Below are 22,103 nucleotides of genomic sequence, written 5' to 3'. Positions count from 1 at the left end.
TCAGGGCCTTACAATTGCTGTAAGCCTCTAGCCTATTAGGTCTCTTGTCAGCTCTCTGAGGATTGCAGCTGGGTGGGGCTGGCCTCAGGCACAGGAGCACCCAATTGTTTCAGGTTTTGGAAGGTGGAGCAAATCTCCTATGTGGGTCTTTGAGAAGTACAAGTCTTCTGTGGCTGAGAAGCCCTGCCGCCCACAGGTCCACACACACAGTCAACACAGTCCTGCCCCGTGTGAGTGCCCCGACCTCCCCAAGTGGACCCAGTCTCTCCACGGCGGGAGCCCCACACACTCTGCCACCGCCCCACACTCTCCACCCGCTCCTTGTGCACACCCTGCCCCGCTCAAGTCAGCTCAGTTGCCAGGCTGCAGAGAATCCAGTCACCAATCTATGCAGGCCCACACGTTGCCTGAGGGCTTCTTGTTGGGTGGGGCTAGTCTCTAGGGTGGGCTGCCTGCCCTGGCTGAGCTGGATTAAATCGGTGCTCTAGCGGGTGGAGCAGACCCTGGGCTAGCAGGTCTCAGGGAGAACTCCAATGGTGTCTGTGTCAGCACGCTCACACCAGGCCACAACAATGGCCGCCGCCAATGTCCCAGTCCCTGGAGAGGTCTCACCTCTCACCGAGATGCACTCAGGGCCTATTAGGTGAGTCTGTTGTCACCGAAGCACTGTGCACCTTTCTTTCTGGTGATTTTAGGATGCTTTCTGGAACGGGTGAGTTTGTGCGCGGGCCCTTTAAGAGCCAGTTTTAGTTTCTTTGTGAACCGGGTTTTCTGGGGGTGCTACCCAATGCTTTAGTAGCAGGCAAAGTCAGATATTATGCTGCTGGTCTCAATTGTGCTGGGTCCACAAAATGCCCACAGCGGGGGCGCTCCCCGGCTCAGGGCCCCTCGCCTCCAGGGAGGCTGCGTACCTGTGAGCTGCTCCCGGCGGCCGTGAAGCTGGCGGCTTGTGAAGGCGGCGTTTTTCCTCTCCGGAAGGGAGTCTCTGCCTCTTCTACCCCAGTTAGGATTGTCCGTTGTTGCAGGAGTTCCTCTTATCCAGTTTTCAGTTCTGTCTCAGGGGTAATTTTTCCACGAGTAGTTGTACATTGGCTGTGTCCGCGGGAGGAGGTGAGTTCAGAGTCTGCCTACGCCGCCATCTTGACTCCCAATCTTGACCTTCACTTCTTTCTCACATCTTTCTCACCACAGGGAAGACGTATGACAAGAAGGTCAAGGGCAAGGAGTCAATGTCTAGTATCGGGATAAATTAGGATGTTTCTACTTGCTAGTCTCCTACGTCAGGCTCCTTACGTATCTGCATTCCTCTCTCCTGCTTTTCTTGACCTTCAGTTACTATTACTGCTTCCCACCTTGATGGACATTATTAATCTTCATTTCCTTCTAGACAATAGCAAGTCATTGACTCCTGGGCTGTGCATTGAGCTCCTCCTGTCTTTTCTCGAGACTTCTTTCAGAACATGTCTTCTACTCAGCCTTATATTTGCTTTTCCCTCACCTGACAAGCCATGCATTGCTGCCTCTGCTTCAGATGAACCAGTGAGTGAGGTGAAAGGCTGAGAAGAGGAGTGAGAAAGATGGGTTGGTCAGATAAAGGGGCTTACACGCTGGAACAGATTTTACAGGTGATGTCACTGAGGCTCACGGAGATTCAGTAACTTGCCCAGTGGCACTTAAGTGAGCAAACCACGTGCTGAGCCCCCTGAACCTTTATTAATTAGGCAGAGAAAAAAATTTAAAATCCTTTAGCCCTCAACAGTTAGAAAGGACTTTAACTCAAAAATGTTAAACTGCTGAGTTTTTCAGTTTCCTGTATGTGTATCTGAGATTACATTGTCTTCAGCTAGGATGACTGAAAGAGGCAAGGGACTGATTTAGCGCTTTATAATAATAGTGTCTACATGTCTTCCCGGGAATGTTCCAGGAAGGTAAGCTCTCCAGGTGAGGAGAAGAGGCTTCACTGGCAGTTTGGTGATCTAATAAGAAATTAATTGATGTGATATGCACAGTGAAAATTTAAAACAAAATTTCAAAATCACAGTTGTTTTTGCGGGAGATAGAGTTTTAGCTGGAGATCATGAATCTTCAGTCTGGAGGGTGGTAAACCTTCCAGGAAGTTGGTGTGTCTAATCATAGAGATGTGCCATTTAATCATCTGTGTGCTTTGGCACAGCTACGATATTTCAAGCCGAATGGGTCATATTTTTAGGAGGTTTGAGGGTAAACCTTCGTGTAGTCATATATAGGCAAGTGGGCAGACGGTTTATTATATAGATGTCATGATGGGTGTTTTTTGTTTTGATATGTTATGGCAAAGGCTTTGAAGATAAACTGCCATCAGCCAAAAGCTAGAAAAGCTTGCTTTTCACATTGATTCTCGCTGATTTTCTTACTGTTGACAGTGAGTTTACAGTGCTGAACTCACTCTTGCTAGCATATAATTTTTGTGTTCAATACTAAATTCCATTGGGTGAAGAATGGCCAAGTGGAAAAAATTCCATTTCTATTTGTAAAATGTTTTACAATCCAAAAAAGGAAATTATTTCAAAAACACTATTTCTTTTGATATTTTCAAAAACCTGGCAAGTTAGGAAAGGCAGGGAGAACTATTTCTTTTACATATCAAGAAACTGAAACCCAGGGGCAGGCCCAGTGGCGCAAGTGGTGAAGCGCGAGTGCTCCACTGCGGCGGCCCGGGGTTCGCCGGTTCGGATCCCGGGCGCACACCAATGCAATGCTTGGCAAGCCATTCTGTGGTGGCGTCCCGTATAAAGTGGAGGAAGGTGGGCACGGATGTTAGCCCAGGGCCAGTCTTCCTCAACAACAAAAAAAGAGGAGGATTGGCAGATGTTAGCACAGTGCTGAACTCCTCACAAAAATAAAAATAAAAAGAAACTGAAACCCAGACAATTATGTGAACTGCTTAAGATAACATAGCATGTGAAAAAAACAGGAAAGGAACCACCACATGAAGATATTCTTGACTCCTTCCTGCTACTACTAGACCATAAACTCCACTAGGACAGAAATCTTATCTAACTTTTTAAAAATAGTATCTCCAGCCCTGATTTTTAATAAGTATTTGTTGAATAAGTGAATAAATTAATCCTCCTCCACCATGAAAAACATCTGGATAGAATTGACCACTCATTCAGATTTGTTCCATGTGAAATATTTTCTTATTTCTCTCCCATTTCCTTCCCTCATTTCTTTCCCTCTCTCCCCTCTATTTTCTCCATCTCTCCCTCCTTCATTTCTCTCTCCCTACCCCTTTCTCTCTTTCTTTTTTTTTTTTAATTTTTTTATGTTTATTTTTTTTAATTTTTTTTAATTTTTTGTTTATTGCAGTAACATTGGTTTATAACATTGTAAAAATTTCAGGTGTACATCATTGTACTTCTATTTCTGCATAGATTACATCATGTTCACCACCAAAATACTAATTACAACCCATCACCACACACATGTACCCAATTATCCCTTTCACCCTCCTCCCTCCCCCCTTCCCCTCTGGTAACCACCAATCCAATCTCTGTCCCTATGTGTTTATTGTTGTTATTATCTACTACTTAATGAAGGAAATCATATGGTATTTGACCTTCTCCCTCTGACTTATTTCACTTTGCATTATACCCTCAATGTCCATCCATGTTGTCACAAATGGCTGGATTTCATCATTTCTTATGGCTGAGTAGTATTCCATTGTGTATATATACCACATCTTCTTTATCCATTCGTCCCTTGATGGGCACTTAGGTTGCTTCCAAGTCTTGGCTATTGTGAATAAGGCTGCAATGAACACAGGGGTGCATGTACCTTTAGAAATTGGTGTTTTCAAGTTCTTTGGATAAATACCCAACAGTGGAATAGCTGGATCATATGGTAGTTCTATCGTTGATTTTTTGAGGAATCTCCATACTGTTTTCCATAGTGGCTGCACCAGTTTGCACTCCCACCAGCAGTGTATGAGAGTTCCCTTCTCTCCACAACCTCTCCAACACATGTTGTTTCCTGTCTTGTTAATTATAGCCATTCTGACGGGCGTGAGGTGATATCTCATTGTAGTTTTGATTTGCATTTCCCTGATAGTTAGTGATTTTGAACATCTTTTCATGCGTCTGTTGGCCATCTGTATATCTTCTTTGGAGAAATGTCTGTTCAGGTCTTTTGCCCATTTTTTAATTGGGTTGGTAGTTTTTTTGTTGATAAGATGCATGAGTTCTTTATATATTTTGGAAATTAAGCCCTTATCAGAAGTATGGTTTGCAAATATCTTCTCCCAATTGTTAGGTTGTCTTTTCGTTTTGTTGATGGTTTCCTTTGCTGTGCAGAAGCTTTTTAGTTTGATGTAATCCCATTTGTTTATTTTTTTCTATTGTTTCTCTTGCCCGGTCAGACGTGGTGTTTGAAAAGATGTTGCTAAGACTGAAGTCGAAGAGCGTACTGCCTATGTTTTCTTCTAGAAGTTTCACAGTTTCAGGTCTTACATTCAAGTCTTTAATCCATTTGGAGTTAATTTTTGTGTATGGTGTAAGGTAAGGGTCTACTTTCATTTTTTTGCATATGGCTATCCAGTTTTCCCAACACCATTTGTTGAAGAGACTTTCTTTTCCCCATTGTATGTTCTTGGCTCCTTTGTCAAAGATTAGCTGTCCATAGATGTGTGGGTTTATTTCTGGGCTTTCGAATCTATTCCATTGATCTGTGTGTCTGTTTTTGTGCCAGTACCATGCTGTTTTGGTTACTACAGCTTTGTAGTATATTTTGAAATCAGGGAGTGTGATACCTCCAGCTTTGTTCTTTTTTCTCAGGATTCCTTTAGCTATTCGGGGTCTTTTGTTGTTCCATATAAATTTTAGGATTCTTTGTTCTATTTCTGTGAAAAATCTTGTTGGAACTTTGATAGGGATTGCATTGAATCTATAGATGGCTTTAGGAAGTATGGACATCTTAACTATGTTAATTCTTCCAATCCAAGAGCACGGAATATCTTTCCATTTCTTTGTGTCTTCTTCAATTTCTTTCAGAAATGTTTTATAGTTTTCGGTGTACAGATCTTTCACCTCTTTGGTTAAGTTTATGTCTAGGTATTTTATTCCTTTTGTTGCAATTGTAAATGGGATGGTATTCTTAATTTCTCTTTCTGCTACTTCGTTGTGAGTGTACAGAAATGCAACAGATTTTTGTATGTTGATTTTGTATCCTGCAACTTTACCATATTCGTTTATTATTTCTAAAAGTTTTCTGGTGGATTCTTTAGGGTTTTCTATATATAAAATCATGTCATCTGCAAATAGTGACAGTTTCACTTCTTCCTTTCCAATTTGGATCCCTTTTATTTCTTTCTCTTGCCTGATTGCTCTGGCTAGGACTTCCAGTACTATGTTAAATAGGAGTGGTGACAGTGGGCATCCTTGTCTGGTTCCTGTTCTTAGAGGGATGGCTTTCAGTTTTTCACCATTGAGGATGATATTAGCTGTGGGTTTCTCATATATGGTCTTTATTATGTTGAGGTACTTTCCTTCTATTCCCATTTTATTCAGAGTTTTTATCATAAATGGATGCTGTATCTTGTCAAATGCTTTCTCTGCATCTATTGAGATGATCATGTGATTTTTATTCTTCATTTTATTAATGTGGTGTATTACGTTGATTGATTTGCGAATGTTAAACCATCCCTGCATCCCTGGAATAAATCCCACTTGATCATGGTGTATAATCTTTTTAACGTATTGTTGTATGCGATTTGCTAGTATTTTATTGAGGATTTTTGCATCGATGTTAAAAAAAAGATAAGGTCTCAATTGTTTCTGAATGCCCAAAATTTACCACAGTGTCTCATATAAAAGATATTTAATATTTATGGAATGAAGAAACAAAGAAATCTAGTACCATGTCCACCACACTTCACACTGGAAGATCCAGTGTCTCCTGAGCAAACTTAATTCCTAATTATCTGCATTCATTTAATAACTGTCACTCCTTCTGTGAAACATGTTGCCATAAATTCCAGAGCTCTTTATCCTAAAATATAACACAGGTCACTTTGGGATGAATGGTATTCGAATAGCAACAGCAAAAGATCATTGAGGAGCATGGTCCCAACATGCCCAGCGACTCCACTTCCTCTTCCTGGGCTTTCTGCAGCTTGCGTTCTCTCTCCTGCAGATCCGTCTCAAGCAGCCGGGAAGAGTTGAATAGTCTTCGTTCGGTGACTTAATACTCTCTAGAGAACTACTCAAAGGATGACATGAGTGGTGACAAACACTTGGAATCTTATTTAGGAAAGTAATTATGACTCATCTCATTGGCAATTGTTAAGTATTGAAACAATCTTCCTTTTGACATTTATTCTTCCTCTGGGTTCCTAGGGTAACTTATTGTCTGTACCACTCATGTGGCACTTATTCTGCTTTAAAAATCATTTAATTTTTTCTTTTTTTTCTCAGTTATAATTTAGTTAGAAGCACAAATGGTACTCTGGTCAGTGGAGGAAATGAAATAGAGTGGAAAAATAAGGCATTTGGGGTCATATATAGCATTTAATCCTGTTTTCTCTGATTACCGGTTGCTTGAATTTAGGCATGGTATTTTTTTCAAAGTGGGGATAATAATTCAAATCCTACAAGATTGTCGTGGGATTAAACTATCAATTTTAAATTTAAAGATGACCTCAAAACAAGAATGGAAGTGGCATCTCAATATCTAGCTCTGTGTGTGTGCGTGCGCGCTTGCACGTGGCTGTGAGTTTCCATAGGACTGGCAGCTACTTTAGAATGGCAAAGGAGGAAAAGGTAACTCTCAAATGGATGGAATCATAGAAACTGTGATAGACAAGTGTTGGGTTTTCTATGGTACCTGGTCCGTACGGAAAAGGAAAGCAACGATAGGTGGTACAACTACAGGAGAGGTCAAGTTCTGTCTTTCTACGTGTCTATACCAGTGTTTGAGAAATACCCTGCTTAGTGAAAGCCTGCTGTTGCAAGAACAGCAGGTCAGCCCCTGGCAACTCTGATGGTGGTCACCGCAGTGGGAGAGGCAGAAGAAGCTTTGAAGGTACTCTGGGAAGGATGGGGTGACATGGAGAAGCAGTTTCTGGAACCAGCAGAGCACAATAATTTTAGCAGATCCTGGGTTAACATAATGGCCAGAAGAGCTTTTGAAGCCACCGACCTCTTCATTTAAGAAAGTATTTAGCTGCATGTAACAAAAAAGACGACCAAGAGTAATTTGACTACTGAATATTTATTTTTTCACGTAATAAGAATTCCAAAATAGGCAGTCAAAGATTGGTGCAGCTGTTCAAAATGTCATCAGGAAACTAGATATTTTCTGTCTTTCTGCTTAGACGTTCTTAACGGGTGACTGTTTCCCTTATTATTTCAAAATGGCTGCTGAGCCTGTAGACCTTGCATTAAGGTTCTGGAATGTAGAAAAGCCAAACTCCATTTCCTCCAAAGGACTTATTTACTTTTTTATTCAGGAAAGGAAGCCCTTCCAGAGACATTTACTTACAGAACTGTCCAGGGCTGTCATGTGACTATCCTTGAGTGAAGGTGAAATTAAATGTTCAGCTTTCCAGACTCTCCAAGAGAAGACTGCGAGAGAGAAACTGGTTGGGAAGAGCATCAAGTGAGCAGACTACCACTCTGCCACACAGCTCAAACATTACTGATCTGCATGGCACAAAATACTTGGTGGGAGTTGATGTGGGTCAAGGTGGGTTTCTCCTCATTGTGCTGGTGTGGAACACAAAATGAAAAAATTAGTTTCATTGCTATTGGAGCTAGGTTATCTGCATACATCCATTGCTTTGGTGATTAACGACTCAGGAGAAGCTGTCTCTCTCTATATATGGTTTAAGGTATGAACCTACTGACATAGTACCTGCTACAAAGGAAGTGTTCAAAAACCATCAGCTGTCTTCCTCCCTATTACTGTGTCCCTGATATCCTATTCTACTCAGTGTCCTTTTGGCGGCTAAGAACAGAAGCGTACTGGATTAGCTCCAGGAAATGTGAGGTTACCCCTCTTTTATCTCCACTCCTTTCTTTTTCCCTGTTTCTCCATGGACCAGCTTTCTCTTTACGTGGATTTCCAGCCAGGTTTTCAACCAGGTGCCACTGCACAACTTTTCCTATGACTCAGTTCAAATTCTATCAATAAAAAGTAATTTGTGCTCTTTTGACACCAGCACTGATTGGATCAGTGTGGTGGGGTCCCAGGTTCTTGGTACACAGACAGGAAAGAATTTGAGAGCATACACACAGTGGAAGTTATGACAGAGGAGGATTTATTAGCAAAGCAAAAGTACACCCCCAAGGGGAGGGGCAGGCAGGCTTGAGGTGAGCAACTGCCCTGGAGTTGTGGTGGTCGGTGGCTTTGGAAGGTGGGTCCTGGGGGCGGGTGAGGGTCTTGGAATATGTGCCAATCAGGGCATTGTCTCCACCCCCTCGTCGGGAGGGGGAGATTTTTTCCTTACACAGGCATCTCTGGAACTGTCATGGTGGTGATCTCTAAGCGGGCGGCGGGGGGGGGGGGGGGCGGGCGGTGTCAAAACCACAATGCAAATGAGGGTATAATAAGGCTTGGGGCTACTCTCGGTCAGGGTCGGGGTGGGGGGAGTGCTGCACGTCTGAAAAGCCCCTGCCCAGTAATGAGGACACTGCACCTGGTGGAGTGACCTTGCTGCCAACTCATATCTAGCTTCCTGCCTATCTCACTTTCATCTTCACATGTGATAATGAATGTGTACTTTTTTATAAGTGTGAAGTTTTATACAAACATCTGTTAGATGTTCTAGTTGCCTCCCACTATCCACCCTCCTTAGAAATAACCTGTATTCTTAGTTGGGCATATTGTCAATGAGATAAAAGTCTACACACCTCATTACTCCTTGCAACCGAGTCTCAGCCATGTGATAAAAGTTTTACCCAATGAATTTTAGGTGAAATTGTTGGGTGTGCTGTTTGGAAAATCTCCTTAAGGAAAGGGGCAAGCCATCTGAGACTTGGAATAAGGATATGGTACTTGGAGTTCTGGCAGTCATCTTGGACTAAGAGAATGGGGGCTTTACCTAAGGGATGCGGGAGAGACCTGGTGGGGATGAGTGTTGCTGAGGAACTCACGGAGCTGCCATCCCAGCTCACACTTATAAAATAAAGAGGTATTGTTACTTAAGTCCAGCTGGAAATTCTCATTACCAATCAAACTGACGGCCTAATAAGTGGTACAGAAATTGTAGGATGGTCAGCATCTCAGCTCTGAAGCTAGAGAGTTTTTCTCTGAGGCGAGAGCAGCTGGTCCTATTGCATCTGACGTTGGTAGTGATGAGTGGTGCATAACGACAGGTTAAGACAAGATCCTCCAGCACGGTGAAAAGAAATTCTCTAAATGTGAATCTCTTCGCACAAAAATAAGAATTTATAAACTCAACCTTTATGGCTGAGTGAAAAGAAGGTAAAAATGCTGACCTGTCCTTAGTCCTAGAGATGAACCATAGACTTAAGATTTATTGAGTATTGAATACTTTATTTTTAGAAATGTTTATCTAGCACAATCATCATAATTTTTAAGTAACATATAATTTAGCAAAGATTGAATTCATATGTTTCTTCTTCATTAAGGCTTGTGTAATTTAAATACATATTTTGCATAAAACGCTGTGATGCCCAACAAATACTTTTATTTTTAAATCCTCTGAGGCTTTATATCTTAAAAATAAAAGAAACTAGAATTTTTCTAGAAAGAAATGGATAAAAGAAATAACATTTTGAAACAATATTTAAGTGTATTTTAAATGCGGCGAAACATTATTTTGTCTAATTGAACTGACGTGCCCTTCAATTGCTGAAGTGAAAGTTTTTGCATCTTCACATCTCTAAGGACTTTCTTTATATCTACATATACACAAGGTGGTTATTAAACACATATCTAGGGGCCATCCCTGTGGCGTAGTGGTTAAGTTTGTGGGCTCCACTTTGGCAGCCCAGGGTTCGCAGGTTCAGTTCATGGGTGCGGACCTACGCACCACTCACCAAGCCATGCTGAAGCGGCGTCCCACATAGAGCAACTAGAAGGATGTACAACTATGACATACAACTATCTACTGGGGCTTTGGGGAGAAAAAAGGAAAAAAGGAGGAAGATTGGCAACAGATGTTAGCTCAGGGCCAATCTTCCTCAAAAAAAATTAATTAATAAAAATAAATACATATTTAAGGATGTAAGAAAAGGTTTTACTTGCAATAACGCTATTTAGTTATTTTTCACAAGTTTCTTCACTCATGAGCACCTTGAGCAGACTGTTTAGCAATATTTCAATGCTTCACTATTCTAAAGTAATGATTCAGGAGGGAGGATCCCATGACTAACATCCTTTTTGAGTCCCCCATTGGGACTTCAGCATAGTGCTGGTAATAATAACTGCAGACATGCTACTTATTAAAAAGGAATATAAACATTTTACTGCCAATGTTGTAGAGAACTATAGAATATTATGTTTTGCTTTTATCATTCAGGGATTGTACTTTTTTTTTTATATGACACGGCTGCCTTGTTCTCTCTCAATCAACACATGGCTCTAATTCTATCTAACCAAACCCGTATATAAACCAGTTTCCTCCTTGTTTCTTAAGGTTCGTTATATAGTAAGAGTTACAAAATGAGCACTTTATTCATTCAGTTAGTCAACACTGAATTCTACCAGATCTCAAATACTGAGGAATAGGCTAAAATGACCTTACATAGTATAAACTGGTGGATTTATGACTGTTTTCACAAAAATCATTTTGGTAAATTTTTGGTAAATTCCGTAGCAGCACTCAGTCTGTTTTGTGCACTCCTCTGTCCTCAGCACCTAGAATATTGTTTAGCCTACTGTGAGTGCTCAATAAATTTTTATTAAATGAATCAATTAACCAGATATTTTTGGTTGGAAATAAGAGAAATCTAATTCAAACTAAAAGGCAAAAGAGGTTTAGTTAAGGAATCCAATCAAGTAAATAGAGGAAGACTCCAGGGTTAATATGAAAAATAATTACAAATAAATTAAAATTAATATGAAAATAATTAAAAATAATATTAAAAATAATGAATAACCTGAGTGGCACAGATACTGATCAATCAGTATGGCTGCTGACTCAGTCAGATTAGGGCTGAGCATCAATACTAGGCCAGGCTTTACTGAATATTACTTAGCCCAGGCTCCAGGAATGACTGGAAATAGGGCCTTAGACACTGACAGGACTGTTTCTGTCTCTTGTCTTTTCTTTTATCTTTGTCCCCTTGTTTCCCTCCCACTGAAGAGTGGCTCAGTCCTGATGGCTCCTGACAGCTGGAGAAGCTCACAGTATAAACCATCATTGGACAGAGACTGATTTTCTTGCTCTGTTTTAGTGAAAATTTCCAGGAAGGGAAGGGAGCTTTGTTGAGCAGATCAAATAATGGGTGACCATTATAGTAAGTTTGCCATTAAAATTTTGATAATGTGTTTCTCCACAATACATAATTCTTTACTTTAGAGAAGACATCTAAGAACCCAAATATTCACTTTAAGCACTAGTTTATTTTGGCAGAGACAAAATTCATCAATATTTATGTGCTCCTCTGCATTTCCCAACCTCCCTGGCAGTCAAGTTTGGGCCATGTGACTAGCTGGTTTGGACTAGTGGGTTTTATATGGACATGTTTGTGTTACTCTGAGCTGAGCCCTTCAGTAGCTATGTACCTTCTCCATCTCTGTTGTCTCCAAAATCTCCGTGTGTTTTTGCGATTTTGCCGTTCATGTGTTCCTAATGGTGTAGCTTCAGACTGGAGGACGGCCACGTCTTCTACATCAGATCTGCATTAAGCTCTACAATGGCAACAAACTTCTACTTAAGTCCTTGAAATTCTGTTTTTGATTTTTTTTATTGTGGTGCCTACCACTAACTACCCTGACAAATAAATCTGTTTTAAATATGGCTTACTAGAAGTAGTGGAGACTTTGGACTAAAGAGAATTAAGACTAAAATCCAAGCTCTGCCATTTACTGTGGTGTGATCTTGGACCAGTTTTTCCGTTTCTTTGAGCTTCAGTTTTCTCATCAGTAAGATGGGGATGATAATGCTGCCCATCTCATATGGTTGCTGTAAACATTAGATATAATAATATATATATATAAAATATCTAGCTCAGTGCCTGGTGTACTAATAGCTAGCATTTACATGAACCAGGCACAGGGAGGTAAATTCTTTACTAATCTTAACATATTTAACCCTCAAAAAATCCTTATGTTGTAGGCATTATGGTCATCATCCCCACTTTAACTGAGGCGTAGTGAGGAGAGCGACTCGCCCTCATCCAGCTGAGATCTGATCCTGAGCAGTCTGGTGCAGAGTTGGCCCTCTGAACTAGGGCCTCTTGTGGAGCATTTTAGAGTTAAGTTATTGATTCCTTAAGCGTGGGTAATGGTAGAGGTACAGGAAGGAAAGGGCTTTTGGAATAAAATCTGCATGTGAGTCTTGCTTCTAACATGTACTAACCAAGTGACAGGTGAGTAAGTTACTCAAACTTTTTAGCCTCAGCTTCTTCATTTATAAAATGTCTAATATCAGAAAGGTACTTATCTTAGATGGCTGTTCTGAGGATCCAGTGAGGTTACGTATGTTACGTGTGTAAAGCACCAGAAACATTAAATGACAACAGTGGATATTGGTTCCCTTCCTCTGGTTATTCTCTGATTAGTGCAGTAAAAATACAGAATGCACTGACTTCTCCCTAGAAGAATCAGTTACATTAAGAAAAAAATTAATGTATGGACTTTTAATCATTAAAATATAAACATATTAGCATTAAATAGAATGTTGTAATATTAACATTAAATAAAATGTTAATACCCATGTCTATTAGGATTCTTACTCCATCCATGTTGCATGCCTAAGCAGCCCTTTGGTTACCTTAACTAGCCATCAGAGACACAGAAAATGCTTTTTGGACGAGTCTGAAGCAAAGCAAGGGAGGCAGCTTGGCCCATGGACAAGTAGCTCTTCCAGCAAAGAGCCTCTCATCTTTCTCTTCTCTGTGTCCTTGTTCTTTTATACATAAATTTCTTTATAAGTTTTGATACTCTTGCTTTAGTACAAAGAAATTCTATAGAAACAAGGATTAGAACTAGAAGGAATGTTCTAGACTATCTGGCCTAATGTTGCTATTTAACAGGTGAGGAACAGAGGCCCAGCGACTTGTCAGTTGCCTAAGAGATGGCTAATTAGCACTGCAGCAAACACCCAGGTCTTCTCTAGTCTCCTGTTCCCTCTGAAACACATTTCCCCTATGTTGGTAGCTATTTTAAATGCTTCTTATGGGTAAGTATTCATTGAAATAATGGTCCTTAAAAGTATTTTAGAGCTCAGTCTATTTTTCTTTGGTTCAAAGGGACCCATATGGTTTTATCTTAGAGAATAGTTCAAAATATCAAAATCTATTAAATGCTGAAAAGGAGGCTTTCACTCAATACATACATAAATATGAGGCCAGAAGTGATTGCCTGTTTCTTCCAGGGAAGCTGGAAAGATCTTTGTTCTAATCTCCAGGCCTGTATGTCTACCTTCTTAGTAGATGTTTCTACAAAGTGTTTTTTTTTCTTAATAGCTTTATTGAGGTGCTTTAACGGCACCCTTGAGTCAAATGTCTAAATTAGAATTCTCTTTTCTTCCCCAAACTGCTTCCCTTTGATCTGTCCTGACTTCCTTATACCCTCCAGAGATATCTTCATTGCTCTAGCTACCCTAGCTGGAAACCTCGCTGCTGTCTTGCATGTCTTTCTCCTTCAGCTATGTTTAATCAAGCGATATATTCCACTCTTTATCACAACCATTCCTAATTCCTGTGTTGACCATATTCTCACTGGATTTACTGCCTTTAGTGACAGCTACTTGCTTGCAAGCCATCTTGAAACTTTCTGACAAATTGATCTTTCTCCTCATTAACAATTACAAAACTCACAGTCATTCTCTGCTGCTTTTACAAGAGATTCTGAGGTGTCGGCCTGGTGGCGTAGTGGTTAAGTTTGCGCACTCTGCTTTGGCAGCCCGGGGTTCACAGGTTCAGATCCGGACGCAGGCCTACACACTGCTCATCAAGTCATGCTGTGGTGGTGAGCCACAAACAAAATAGAGGAAGAGGGGCACAGATGTTAGCTCAGGGACAATCTTCCTCAGCAAAAAGAGGAGGATTGGCAACAGATGTTAGCTGAGGGCCAATCTTCCTCACCAAAAAAAAAAAAGAGAGAGAGAGAGAGAGATTCTGAACTTAAGCATGAAAAATAGCAGTCTTCTAGGACACGGGCTCAACTTGTCTTTCTCATTTTGCCTTTTCCATCTTTTTTTCTTGGACACTGATCTTTTACTTCCACAAATTGTTCTGCTTACTAGTCCTTGAAATTTACGACACGTTCCCAGGTCTGGCCCTTTGCTCACATTTGTTATTCAGGAAGATGGTCCCTGACCTTCTTTTCTGTCCTGTCCTTGATATTGAGCTTAAATTCCACGTTTTTAAAGAAATGTTCCCCAACAACTCCCACACTAGCTGATCACTCTTTCCTTTGAAATGCTTTGATGCTTTTAATATATTCTATACGTTTGGCATTTATTTTGTACTTATTTTGATATTTTTAAATTATCTTAATTATTCAACAGACAATTAGCCTGTCAATTCCTCAAGGGTAGGATTTTTGTAATGTCTACTATTCCAAACTTAGGATCTTGTCTATAGTAGATGCTACACAATACATAGTGACCTTTTTAAAAAGCAAAACCCCCCATAAATTGTAAATTAACTAGTTAAACTGAAAGAGTAAGACTTTCTGCACCAACGCATGAAACATTTTGGAAAGTAGGGCAATTGTAAATCAAAGGTACCATTTTATTGCAACGTCTATTGAGAACCTGCAATTTACTAGCCACTTTGCTGGGTGAAGAGGATAAAGAGATAAATGAGACCCAGTCCTTGATATAAATGAACAGAATGAGAAGAAGGAGAATGCGAAGCTCCTGAAGGTGAATCTGAGTTGGTGTGGGGTGGAGGTGGGAGGCAGAGTGAGGTCATGTAGGGTGCTGGCGGAGGGGAGGGACGTTTCCTTTCCAAAGGTAGTCAGCCCAGGTTCAGGTTGGTTTCAACACGGAGTAAAATGATGCTGTGTGAGGGTGTTACATTCATCTTTATCCAGCTCTGAGCTGTGCCTGCCGCTGATGGCAGCGAGCCTAGTTTTCCATTGTTTATAGCAACAAATGATTTAAAATGAATAAAAATCCTCTAAGTTCTGTTGTAAGATGATAATAATAAGAAAAAGATAAACAAAATTATCATCAGGTTCGTTGTACCTGTCCCTCTGCAACTGTGGCTGCATTTCAGCATTTTATTGCTTAATTTGGAAACAGGTAACCTCCGCTGCCAAAGACAATTGAGGATGTCAAGTGCAGGGGGACCAAACCTCGCATATGGGCCATAGCTGTGCATCCTGGAGAATGACCTCAGCTGCTATGCTCCTTTTCACTGCCTGAGAGTTAAAGGTCTCCAGCAACTCATGTCAGTGAATAATTTATCTGTAGTAAAAGAACATTTATTTATTTTATATATTTGTGGACTTAAGAAAATGGCAAAAATTGTCCCAGTGTAAAATTCTGTGAGCAAATTTATCACATTAATAGAGGCAAATACTTGATATCAGTAGTGACTGACTAAGCAAATGATGATAAAAAGAAGAATAACAATATGCCAATGTAGTGGTCATTCTGTATTATAATAGAACTTTCATAGTACAGACAACCAAATTTATACCATTGTAGGACTCTTCTAATACCTATGAGAGAATTAAGATGTTGTTAAGCCCTAGTTTCCTTTCTCCTTCATCTGGAGATTCATTCTTGGTTTTCTTTGCTGACTTTTCTTTCTCCTCTACTTGTCCTTAATGTTGTTCTATCCAGGATTTTGTTGTTCAGTTCTCCACTCCTCTTGCTAGGTAATAACGCCCAGTATGAAAGCTCTAAATGCCACGTATTTGCCAATGATGCCCCAATTTATATTTCCAGTTCTGATATGGCTGCTCTCTATAGAGTCATATCTCAAGCTGCATTCTAGACATCTACAGAAGAATTCATGATTTCTGTCATCCAGAACTATTCTTTCCCCAAGTACCACTCTCTATCAAATGGCTCAAGCCCCCTAGGAGGCATCCTTAATTCTTGTCTTTTGCTGACCCTTCACAAGTGCTGTCAGCATCCTGAATCCACTCCCGTCACTCCATCCCTAGTGCTATAGTCCTACTTATGCCACCACCATCTCTCATCTGGATCCCGCCATAGACTCTTACAAGCTCTGTTTTCTTTCTGGCTTGGCTACAATTCATTCTTCACACAGCTGCCAAAGGGAGCTTTTAAAAATGTCTATCAGATCATATTGTCTGCTTGCTTAAAGTTCTCAAATGGCTTCTGTTTATATTTAAAATACAAATTCCTTACCTTGGCCCAAAAGTCCTTCTATGACCTGGCCCTGGCCTTCTGCCCTCTCCCACCTCCTCCACCCACCAAATCACACACAAAACAAGCTGTGCTACAGTTGCACTGCCTTTCTGTTTCTGGAATATAGCAGACTGGTCAAGGTTCAATTTCTCTTATAGTAACACCCTAATGTGTTATCTGATACTAACACTCTCAGAGCTCAAGGACAAGAAATGCTTTTTTTCCTAATAAATTCTACTTATTTTTGCATAGATTCTTTTATTTTTGTTCTGTTAAATTCATGCTTCTACAGTATGCTGCTTTATAGTACTTTGAAAAGAGGGGCAGGCATATTTAGATGAATGGAAATACAAAATAACCTCTACCTGATCCAAGGAAGAGTAATTTAGCACAAACAACTCTGAGATTCCTGGCAGCTGGGATAAAGAGGGAAGAACAGTGGATTGCACAGCTGTCATTGTTTGGCAGAAGTGAATATCAATTTACAGGGAGAGGAAGTTTTACTGAAATCTTTTCCCTGAATGAAATTTGCTCTTAGACTCTTTAAGGAACTTTCAGTAAGTTGTAAAAAAATTGAAGGAATAATGCTAACATGTATTGGATTTTACTAAGTGCCAAATAATTACTGAGTCACCCTTAATTTCTCTCACCCCTCATTTAATCTTTACAATAAATCTGTGAAGTATATGCTAGTACTGTCCCCAGTGTAGAAATGATGACAGGATAAGGGATTGGGTAGATCTTCATTGGCCTTTACTGAATATTGAAAAAATAATTTTAGGTCTTAGATCTGCAAAGACAGCTCTGTGAGAAGCCAGAGTGATATAGTCAAGGTATATAGCTTCCTGGGCTTTGTTCAACTATGGGGTTAAAGCTTTAAAATGATTTCTACTATTTTGCAAGGAAAATACTCTCCTATCTGTTGATGCCAGGCAGTGGCAGAAATAGTTTCATTGGTACTAAGCCTGCATTAAAGAGACTAATGGCGTTGGAACTTATCTCCATAAGAAGGGTGAGACCTCACCATTCAGAATTGGTGTCAACTTGAGTGGGCGATTCTAAAATGTCACTGCATTGAAAGCACATGATTCACGGATGCGCTGAAAAGCATTTAGGAATCCCTTTCATCCAGCTCTTTTTTAAAAGCGGTTCAATTTTACCGTCATTGATATGCTGCTGAGCTGACCATGCTGAGGTGCACGTGTCCTAGGGTAAAATTGAAATTGAAGTGGACAAGAGAAACTTGGTGCTGATGTGCCAGGGAGCTTGCAAAAGAAAGGAACTGTTTTCTGTTATCAGAATGTCAGAGACACGGAGCCTGCTTGATTGAACAGCTGTTCTGAGTAAAATAGAATTCTGTGTGTGTTGAGAACTCCTTCCACTTCTGCATTTACCCTCCTAGAGAATTTCCAAAAGCCAGAGATGAAACCCAATGACAGAGACCCCCTAGGAGGCCTGAAATGAGACAGGATTTGCAGCGGTGATGGGTGCTCATCTTCTGCTTTGCAACGTAGTGGAAGCATCATGAAGCACAAAAGAACACGAGCTCCACCGCGCTGCAGTCCTGAGGTAGAATCTTAGCTCTGCCAGCGTTGGCGAGTTATTAGAGCCTCAGCTTTCTCATTTACAAGGTGGAGACCTGCTCTTTACTCCAAGGACTCACGTAGGGTCCAATGAAATCATGTGCCTTCAGACTCTGGCACATGGCAGGCGTTCAACCACCGCTGGTGAAATCCTACCTTCTCTACTGAAAGGTCTGTACGCGTTAACGTGAGCACAGCCTTCCTCTCCAAAAACTTGAGATTTTCACATCGAGTGGCTTGCTTTACTGTACCCCGAAACACTGGTTCTCAAATGTGGCTACACATTGGAACCACCAGGATGGTTTTAGAAACTATTGATGCCCGAATCTGACCAATAGGAAATCTGATTTAATTAGTCTAAGGTGTGTCCTGAACATTGGAATTTTTAAAATATCACCAGATGATTCTAATATGCAGCTCCAGTGGCTAAGCAGAGGTCTGAAAGGTTGTAATAGGGGTATCCTGCTTATCATCTCATATATGGTTATTCCTTTTTCATCCAAAAGTTGTGTATCCAAAGGGTCATGGTATTCTGCTTTCTCTCCCAGAGTCATAACTTCCACCAAAGCTCCTACTCAGTTCCTCTCCAGCCAGAGGCCTCTGGGTAAGACAATTGGTCCAGTCTTTGTTGGGGGGAACTGACAGGACTCCAGGAGATCTGCTCTACTTCATGCTTAGGGCAAGTAGTACGTCATGGGGAAGGCAAAATAAAGCATAAGAGCCCCTTAAATACCAAACAGTTATAACAACAGGAGATGTGGAAGCAAGATCACAGACTTGGGGAATAAAGAAAATTAACTGAAAGCCAAACAAATGCATAATAATCTTTAATAGATTACAAAAAATGATTCAAATCTGGTATTTGCCTAAGGAAATCATCAGGTAAGCGGGAAAAGATGTATGCACATTGCAGCATAAATTTTATATAGCAGACTAGAAATAAAGTAGCCTAAAATAATAAACTACTCATTATCCACAGGCATATTAAAAAGTTTATAGATTTTCCTGAATCACTTTAGATGTAGTACATTTGTGAAAGAAAAGTTGCTATGACTCAGTGAGTCATCAGCATATAGGCAGGCAGCTCAAATTTCGGGTTCATAGTAACCAATGAACTCTGCAGGTGCTTACAATAAAGCAAGAGTGCTATTCCCCTGTGATTAACAGTGAGCGTTCACAGGAGTGACAAGTGCCTCCTCTCAATGAATTTGTCTGATCGATATTGGAAATTGGGAAAGGGGCACAAGCTGAGTGTCATAAGATGCCTGAAGATCACAAAGAGATGACAAGAGAGGACCTTTCAAGACAAAAGTCATCGAATTAAAAACAATCCCAGCTAATTTTCCTCAGTATCCCCTTATAATATTTCTCCTATAAACATCAGAACATTTTGGTTAGAAGCAGGCTTGTTAATTGAAAGGGCATTGTGAAATTGAAGAAAGACATTTTCTAATTTTTATTTAAATGTTCATTTTGGAGCTAGGCTGGGTGTATCCATGCTCTGATTTCCATGATGTCATGAGAACTTCACCATCTCCAAAGATTCTGTGGGCCAGACTACTTCGTCTTCTTTTAGGTTTTCCCAACATCAAAGGGACATAAGAGAGGTTTGGGGACAAAAAATGTGTAATACAATCATAATAAAAATATTACACAGATCTGTTTTAAATGCGTGTGAATACATGTATATATAGAGAGACAGACAGACAGACAGACAGATATGCAAATAGAGAAGCTTTATGAAAGCTTCATACTCCTGCCTCAAATAACTATGGGATTCCCTAGTTTATAGTTACAACTAACTATAATGAGACCCTCAAAGACAGAGCATAAATGAACATTTGAGGGTAATTTCTAAGGGCCCGTCGATGCTAAGAGTGAGGCTGGTTGAAGCAATCATGGAGCTAGAAGTTCTTCTGGCCCTCTTCACTTGTAAAAGCTTGAGTAATTTCAATTTCTCAAGGAAACTTGTGTTTTTAAGTAATGCCTTTAGAAAGTCATTCTTTTGTTCATGGCAGCATTGTTGCAGCAGCTAAAAAGAGGAAACAAAGAAAATGACCCTCAGTAAGAAAATATTTAAATAATAAATTATGGTATATCCATTCAGTGGAAAAGTAGGCATCTGTTAAAGAGAACAAAATAGATCTATCTTCACATGATAATATGAAAAGCTGTACAAAATATGTAATTAAGTAAAAATAGCAAGGTGCAGAACAATGAGTATACTGTCATTCATAAGATAGTCATTAAAATTTCAGGAAAGATACACACAATGTCCGTTTACCGCTTACCTCTGGGGACTGAGAATGTGAAGTTGGGAGAGGTGCTTTTTCATTTTACATCTTTTTGGTAGTCTGATTTTTTTAAAACTACACACAAAATATTTTCAATGAAAAAAATAAGTAGAAAGGGGGAAGCTTTTTTTTAAGGTTGAAACAAATATTCAGTCTATGGGTTCAAGTTGTAATAAGTCCCTAAAGAGGCTTAATTCATAAATACAATCTCTAAATTTGCTTAAAAATGATGTCTATTAGAACAGATATTGTATTTTTGGTCCGCCAAGAGTCAATTACAGTGTTTTGATCCTAATAGATTTTAGTACACGCTACTTTAATTCATTGAAATTGCCATTGGCCTAGCAAGCATCATTTCTTCAAATGTTTGCCCAGTGGTACAGGATTGAAGGAATTTTCCCAGCCTGATCCATGATGATAATCTAACCCCGAGTATTTGTACTTAGGAAATAAGGTGGGTTTCAAATGTTCAATTACTAACATTGAATTTATTTTTGTGTATTTTGGCAAGATTCTGATTACGGTGTTCACATAACTCTAACTGTCGTGAATGTAAAAGGCAATGTCGATTGATGTGCCTTCTGACAAGCTATTTGCAGCCCTCCAATCTTGGTCAGACTCAATTGCATAATTACTCTAAAGATAAGTCTGCTTTTAAAATGATCTAATCAGTCAATCAATAAACTGAAAACTACCTCTAATTTTCATACAGTGCAAAATGAAAAGCTTATTAAATGACTAAAGTACACCCACAAGATGGAAGGCAGAATGTCTGTTTCAGAACATTTGACCTCTTTTTCAAATAGGTAACAGGGACAACATCTGTTTGTCATGGCACAATACCATTGGCAAGTGATCTTTCCGGGTTAATTTTTGGATGATGCATAGCCCTTCAATAATCTGACAGTGCTTCATTATGAGAGCTTCAAGTAGGCAGATGTTCTCCCGAAGGAATCAGGAAAGTGCAGTGACAACTTCATTGTAGACTGACAAGAACACAGCTCTCTTCTTCAGATGAAACTGCTAGATGAGCTGAAATGTTAGCAGTTCAGTTTCTTGAGTGTGATATTAGTAATCAATCATTTGATGGACACAGGAAGGAATTGTAGAGAGTGTCACTAATCTTTCTATTAATTAGAACATCAAAACATCACCACCTTAAAATTTTTCTCCCAAGGGGCTTTCCAGATGTAACACATTGAAGAGAGACAGATGAAAAGCAAAATATACAGCAGTAGTTTAAGTACATCTTTGACAATATACAGGATTTCTGTGGCAATAGATTTTTACCGTATTCCCACTCAGTAATATTATTATTACCATCAGCTGTTTGCCAGTAGCTGCCGGCATAATTTTCTTTTTTTTTTTACTGCTCACTGGACCCAAGCCTATTCAATTTATGTAGTTGGCTGTGGCACGGCTCACTTTCTTAAAACACAGAGCTTTCCAATTTCCAAGAATGTTTATAGTACCAGAGTAATTTGAAACAGGTGTTGAAGCCTCATGCCTATGCTGTGCAACAGAAGGTTTATATATTTTTCATTATATATTGAGATAGACCACGGCACTTGGAATGACCATCTGTCACCAAAAGCATGCTGTGTGCTGAATGTAAGAGAAATAGGATTTTTCACTGCAAACTCCTTTGAAAGTAGTGGGATGCACCCTCCTGCCTTCTGAATACTCACTCACTGTTTTGGATAAAACCAGAGGAAGTGTTTTTATTTC

Source organism: Ceratotherium simum, chromosome 15 (genome assembly GCF_057802395.1).
Source record: "Ceratotherium simum simum isolate JZ-2026a chromosome 15, ASM5780239v1, whole genome shotgun sequence".
NCBI lineage: Eukaryota > Metazoa > Chordata > Mammalia > Perissodactyla > Rhinocerotidae > Ceratotherium > Ceratotherium simum.
Note: the sequence above shows the minus strand (reverse complement) of the source record.